Genomic DNA, 8,124 nt, shown 5'->3' on the forward strand with positions numbered 1-8,124 from the left:
TCAAACAATCACTATATAGATGTCTGGAGTCACTGTTCATTTTCTGTCATTCTAAATAAATGTCCAGAAAACATGAACACACACACACACACACACACACACACACACACACAATTCCATATAGGTTAAAATACCACTTTAAATGCTGCCTTAAGTCTCCTTTTATTTCTAGATGATATCCTCTCAACCTCTAAAGTAGAGGCAAGAGATAGAAGGGCCATGTATCATCTCTTGGTTTTCTTGCAAATCAGCAGATTCTTTTGTTTGTTTGTTTCAGGGGTCAAAGCATACATCAGCCATCAAAACTGAGGCTTGATTGAGCTTCATATATCACATTTTCAATAGAAATACCTCCACATTTCAGAAGCTGGTGGACTATCAGACTTAGTTTTCAAAGATGTTGCATTTTTCTATTTTTGCTTTGTGTAAAAGAGGATAGATTTAGCACTTATTCAGATGCCGCTTTAAATTAGAAACTCTAGGACTTTTTTCCTTAAATAAACCTAACGTTATGTAGGAGTAAAACAGCTGAGGGAGAAGGAGATGCTGAAGATGTTGCAGAGTGAGGTCAAAAGAGGAAAGATGTAGGCTTGAAAAGTAACAAGGACACTTCACATGAGACACGATAACACAGGAGTTGATGAGTATAAGGAGATAGGCTTAAAATTAGAAAAGATGGCAGATTGGATAGCTCCTGCTTGATTTTCTTACTCTCCACAAAGTGGAAATCAAGGTACTCTATCTTGATCAAAAGGAAGGTGGATTGTTGAACTTGGGAAAAATGTAAAAATTTGTTCTGTGTGAAGTAATCCATGAAGTCGGCAGGACAAAACCACAAAGGTTACTAAAGATGAATGAAGAGACAGATGAAGTTTGTCAGGAACAACCTGTCTTGGGTCAGGTAAAAAATGCTCATTAATCTCCTTCAGTAAATTATAATATAGAGTAGGGATGTGGGGTGATTTGGTGCTGTGTATTGACAAGATGGAAAGGATAGGAAAGGTGATTTATATTTGGAAAAAAATACGTAGGTTATTGCCATGTTGTATCATTGATTCTATTTACATGACTTTTTTCTAATAATAAAGAGACAGTGATTTGTCTATTTAGTTTTTTGAGAGTGTAGTATGGACCAAACAATAGTAAGTTTGAGTAGATCTGACAGCGAATTATGACAAGAGTAAAAAAAAAAAAAAGGCTTTTATACTCGTAACTTCTTATAACCTATTACTGCTAACTTGCTTTCATCATAAATTGTGAAGCCCATGTTTAAGGCATTACTAGTTTCTTTTATTTAGTTCCTCATGTATCACACCTTTAACGGTTTTGGTCATTTTTAATCACACTTTCAGAATATGCAATTTTTAGTACTTTAGTTTTCTATGATTTCAATGTGGAAAGAGCAACTACATATATTTAATTATCATAAAATCAGCTATATATGGCAGAGTAAATGGCATTTTTATGAATTTTCAGATTTTAATGGAACCAGAGTTTCCAGAGGGGGCTTTTTACTTAAAATACTCTAGAGAGCTACCAAAAGCAAAAATCTATGGTTATAACTCCAATTAAGGGAATTAAGTGATTTTTATAATTCTGAATCTATTTAGAGGAAGAAAACAGTATCCTGAAGGTCTAATTTGATAACAATAATGCCTTGTACCTTACTTATACAGTGTTTTATGCTATTTAAAATGTTTTAATGTATACAATCTTACTTGAACGTCACTAAACTCTTAGAAGGTAGGGAAAGAAGCTCATATAAATCCAGCTTGGCCATTATTTTATCCTGGCACATTTTGACTAACAAAAATGAGACTAAAATCCATGTATTTATTTCTTTGCATCCATTTAATAACAATGCCTCTATCTCAATTCAGTTCCTTTTCTTCCCTGATGATTTCCACACAATGAATCACAATGTGTTCAGGATATATTACTCTGTCATAATATACCTGATATTCCTGTTTTATTTCTTAGGAGTTATGCAACTTGAATAGTGATTTGCAAGCTCTAAAAACTGATGGAAACTAAACTGCACTCTATTTTTTACTTTACATAATTCTAACTTACCTCTTTTCCATCTCCTTAAGGAGAGAGCTATGATGAAATAAAGCAAGAACCATTAATCATAATAGCACAGTTAAGGCATAGACCATTTCTCAGATAACTTATTTGGGTCATCCCAACTGATTTTTTCTTATCATTAGAAATAGTGATTCCATGTGTGATAACTAATGGAATATTTCTTCTGCACTATATTCTAAGCAATGTCCCAGTTTTGCACTATTCTTAGCAATTCAGGCTTTCTGAAAGGCATGCTGCCAGCTCAAATGCAAGCATTCTTGCTTGATAAACTGGACTTGCAACATTGTTTGTCTTATTCTGTCCTCAAAATGTTTAAATAAGTAACATTTTGGCATTATGAGTTTATTTTATTTCATTCTAAAAACACTTAGAACTCTCCTTCCAAATATACAATGTTATTAAAACACAAAAATAAAATACAAAAAAAAATTAGAACACAAAGCAAAATAAATTCATTTATGCCAGATTTTCTTAACTGCGGTTATTAATTCTCTCTGCAGATACACTGACATTGTGTCTTCTATAACAATCATTGAATTAACATCAGTGCAGGGAAATAGGGAAGGAATAGGCTTTAAGATAAGACAGACTTGGGTCCTAAGGCAGAACCACTACTCTGGAGTTATCTGTTAAATTCAGTAAATGCCAGTTACTGCAAATAAAAAAGCAAACAACAAAAATTATTAATATGTACACCTACTAGGTTGTTGTATTGTAGTATTGTTGTATTTAATTGTTGTCAATTAAATATATTGAATGTGTACAAATTACCTTTGTAATATTTGTGGAATGAAAATTTTAGTGTAGTTTTCAAAATATTAATTCAAATGCATATATAACTAATTCATTCTTGTATTAGATTTTTGTGCTATGCAACAAATCATCAAACTTAGTAGTGTGAAGCAAAGCTCATGTACTATTTTATGTTGTCTGTAGGTTAAGAGTTTGGACATGGCTAAGCTGAGTTTTTGACTCAAGGTCTCACAGGTTGAAATCAAGGTATTGGCTGGGCTTCAGTCTCATCTGGAGGCTTGGATAAGGAAGAATTTTCTTCTGTGTTCCTCAGATTGTTGACAGGCTTAAAAACCTGGGGCCTCTAGAATTCATGGCAGCTGGTTTCTTAAAATACAGGAGTGGACAGAGAAAGCCCAACAGCAGAGAAAACTAACTAAGGGCTCCTGATATTAATTTGCCTTCCATCTTAAGACCTGAGATAAATATTCAAGAAGAAACTTAGAGAAAAGAGACTAGGAGAATTTCAGGACAACACTGATCTGAAGGCACAGGAGAAGAGAATACTCAAAATAATTAGAGAGGAAAAAGAAAATGGCATTATATGGATTTTGCAAAGAGAGTGCTTACCAGCCCATTCAAGATTAAGAGGACATCAATGCTTTGGAAGACTGGACCTAGGAACCTTGTTTCAAGTCATCTGATTCTTGTTCTCAACAAAAAATTTAAAAAACATGAAACAAGAAATAAAAATGTCATGAAAAGGGTACAGATGAAAACAAAACTGAATGAGATAAAATAAGATTGCATAAACACTAGAAATCTGACAGAAAATTTAACAGTGTTTTTATATAGATAAGAAAAGAAATGACAATGAATAAAAACATAATCAGTAATGAGAAATATAAACTTAAAATGATCTTCTAAACTATAGAAGATGAAGAAGAAATTTAAAAATATTAAATTTAAGATGACAGAGAACATGGAATTATGAACTAACAACAGAAATATTTTAAGAAGTCCTAAACAAAAGAGTTACTTAAAAAGTACCTGAAACATAAATGAAAAGTAATTTTTTAAAAAAAACATACACTGCGAAATATTAACAAATAAGGTGGGGGTGGGGACGTAAAGATACCTTTTTTTTTCTTTTCTTTTCTTTTTTTATTTGAGATTAAAACATAAAGAAAAAGAAAAAAAGGGGAAAAAACAAAAACAAAAACAAAAAAACACAGAAAAACTCTAGAGGTCCAGACTTCACCATAAAAAGGAGAAGAAAATAATGCCATATCATTTACTAGGTATTGAGGAAAATGCAGTAATCATGTTTCCTACTAAGTTCACTTTCAAAACCAACTGGAAAAATAATCATATATTTAAGATCCTGACATTATAACCAAATTCTTGTGTTTCCTCAAAAATAATCCAAATACATTTTCAAATTATATAATATATACATCAAAATATGAAGAATTCCCAGCAGAGCCTTTATAGGTTTATACTTCTATGTAGAAAATAAGCATAAAGTTAAGTATTTAATAAATTAAATGTGGTTTATGCCTTAATGCAAGTTAAAAATATAACTCCAATGAAATATATATAATTTGTATTTTAATACTTCCTTGATCTTTCACAGAAATAAACTTTCACATCCCATTTACACCCCCACATGATGTTGTTCTTTATGACTTATATTACCTTTGAATTTCCCTAAGACATTAAAAATAAATTTTCTAAATTTGTTGCCATTGTTATAACAATGTTGTATCACATAAGGCAAATACTTATTGAAATACAAATCAATTTTTATATTGACTCAGAATTGCTTAATGCAATTGAAATTTAATATAGAAGTCATTAATAAATACAGAGATGGTTGCAGAACTTACATGTTAAACTTTGTCAAAGATTTAATGAAAATACATGGCTGATTTAAGGGCTTTGTTCTCATTTGTAGAGTTGAGGTCAGTACTTTCAGATTGTTTAATTGATCCATTTATCTATCCAAGGTGCATGTTATATGGTTAAATCTCTTTGTTCATTTTATTAGGGTGTCTACCAGGTGACCCGATTGTTGTGATTTATTCATTAATTATGACAAAACACTGATAATTGTATTATGTTCATTATCTTCTGACTTCAGTATTGTATGCATAACTAACTTAGATTATTTTTCTTGTATAATTAAATGAACTAAGATTTCAATTTAATTTGACTAGACATCATGAAGTCATATAAAGAGACTATCTGTGTTGTCAGAAAAGCCCTAATAATTGCAAGACTTACAACCCCAGGCCAATCACTTAACCTCTTTGAGACTAATTTTCCTTCTACTTGTAAAACAGGTTTATGAAGATAGCTCTGTTCTACTCATGGATTTTTTTTTCAGTATTAATATAAGAATATTCATGAAATTGCTTTGTTAGCTAAATAAGCCATAATTATTATTACATTGATATAAAATTTCTGGCTATGTTATTAGAAATGTTAAAATGAGATATTGATCAAAGACTAGTTTCTTGATTATTGAAAAATTAGATAGTGAAACTCTTAATTATTAGAAAAAGAAGAAATTGAGGTTAAGTTTAGCTATGTTGATATCCTTAATGACTAGGTTAATAATGTATAGAGAAAATGTCAACACAATTTGCCTAGAAAGGACAAGATAGTAATGTCATAGATTTTCTAGTTCTAGAAAAAAAATTCAGAGTATTTATTTAGGTATTTATTTAACCATTTAAAATGTCAAGAAAAACACACATACACCATTTTTATCTAGAAGAGCTAATAAAAACAAGTGGGAGTGGGGGTGGGATAAGGCTGATTTAGTCCACTGACAATAATTTGCCAACACTTGGTCGATAGCAAATTGCTCTGCATTTTAAAAATTTACCTTTATAAATCTCGTTTTGAAAATCATACTATTGAATCATGTTGTTTTTTTTTTATTTCAGAATATTGTGGAGGCACAAATGTTTAGGTTACGTTTGTTGCCTTCCCCCTCTTTGACCCCAGAGTTAGAGCTTCAAGCGTGTCCATCACCCAGATGGTGCGCAACGCACTCATGAATCATGTTTCTTTAGAAACGATTCTCCTGCAATTACTTGACTGCACGTGGGAAAATTACCAGTAGTTTTGCATAATGGATACATGTGGAGATAAAGGAGGTTATAATTTTTGTTCACTTTGTAATCCAAAATTTTAATAAATTAAGAAGTTGTTTATCATAGAACCTGAATTTCCCTTTGTGGAGACATTCCAATTAAGAAGATCCCAATTGAGTAGTTGTATACAGGAAAATCTTTCACCTTTAGAACTCCTTTCGGAAGTCATTAAGGAAAAGAGTTAATGAACATTTAATTCAACTGGGAAATAAATATCAATCTGATAAGAAGATATTCCTTATAAACAGTAATATTTTACCCTTATACAATGTAAAAAATAATTCTGCCACAATATTTTTATAGACAATCGTTTTTGTCACCCCTAAATTCAGAGTTATGACCCCTACAGCTATGGAAATTAAGTCCATCAGATAAAATAACTGCTGCTGACATTCTCAAAGAGGAATATACAGAATAATTTTCTGAAGAAGCAAAATGTTAAGCAGAGGATTTGGAAAGAAAATTTTTATCTCTTTGAATTGAAATTTGAGTTGTGTCTTGACAGGTGCTTTTAAGTTCAAGCAAAACAATCTTGTTTGCTATAAAATTATCTCCCAAGTGAACACATTGGGATTTAGATAACTTTTGTATTATTAGCATTATGTAGACAATGTTGTCATTGGCTCCTGCCATACTCGGTTTACTTTCTAGCATAAAACTCCTCACGTAGAGAATCATGCTATTTATAATCTGTTCCTCCTTACAGGGATGGTAGTAGCTACAGAGGATGAGAATCTGACCCAAAGCGTTACTCCTATTGGTTGGACAGTGATGTGGCTTGAGTTGAAACCATTAAAATATTAGGGGAAAAGTGGCAATATAAACTGAAATGACCTGTTTCTAAGTACTTTAGACTGAAATATGACAAAGATTAATCTCTGGTCTGGGCACCACATAAGACTCTATTGCAAACATTGGATATAATCACTAATTAATTTTAAAATGGTTATCAAGTGCCTACCGTGTTTCATATACTAGCCTAGATGTACAGGATACTTCTGTGAATCAAACAGACATACCTATATCCTTGGAAAGAAGCTTACATTCGAACAGTGGGTCGAGCTCTTAGTCTCTTAGGATGTATGGCACAATCACATCCTAAGTAATTATGCAGATTAAGAGAAATTGGCCTGCTTTGCCTTGTCTTTGAATATTCCAATTTCTGTTTTCTGAAAGATTTGTGGTTATGATAATTTTTTCTACTTTTAGTCCTTTCTCAGTTTTTCTTTGACTGCTAATCTTTTCTACAATAGAAAAACTCTAAAGCATAATTCGCTAACCCCACTCTAATTTTACTAGTCATCATTGCCTCCTGAGAGTAGTAACAGATATATTAATTCCATAGTACAAAGGGAATTTTCCAAATAGTCTTAAAATATTATATTTCTTTTAGAACTGAGCTAAAGAAAACAAGTGAAAACATTACCTTTGAATGGCATATATTATACAACACAAATGTAACCATCAGGATAACTAATAATTAAGATGCAAACACACAAAGTTTATTTTTTATTACTAAAAGTATAATCCCAAGAATAGGAAATATTTAGCCAAAATAATCATCTTTCCCATACTCATAAATAGAATTTGGGAGCAAATAAGTTAAAGATAGTATCTCCTCTTCTAATAACTTTGATCTTGATAAAGCAATGAGAAGGGGACACTTCTGATGAGAGGAGGTAGCCTATAGGGCTAGTTCCCATTTATATGTTGAGACTGCTTTAGTGCACATCTTCCATTTCTGTATAAAGTGAGAGGTACAATTTTTCTTCATGAAATAATAAATATGTGAATTCAAAAACATTCGTATTGTGGTCCAAATAGTTCATTCTTTCATATTTTCACCAGCTACAAATATAATAATGGATAAAATTAAAATCATGAATATTTTCTCATAGGAGACCAGGGCTGAGTAAGGGTGATAAGCAAAAAATACAAATGAAAATAAAAACTACCACTTTTCTTTAGGAATGTGGGAAAAATGGGATCTAGGATTATGGATGGCTTCAGGAAATGGCGTGTTGCTCAGAAACATCTGGGCACTGATGCTGCTTTTTCACTCTTGGTAAAAACAGGAAAATGAGATTTGGTTACAAAATTAGTATACTCAATATTGGTAAAAATTGCCTTACATAGGAAT

The sequence above is a fragment of the Microcebus murinus genome, chromosome 13 (genome assembly GCF_040939455.1).
Source record: "Microcebus murinus isolate Inina chromosome 13, M.murinus_Inina_mat1.0, whole genome shotgun sequence".
Taxonomy (NCBI): Eukaryota; Metazoa; Chordata; class Mammalia; order Primates; family Cheirogaleidae; genus Microcebus; species Microcebus murinus.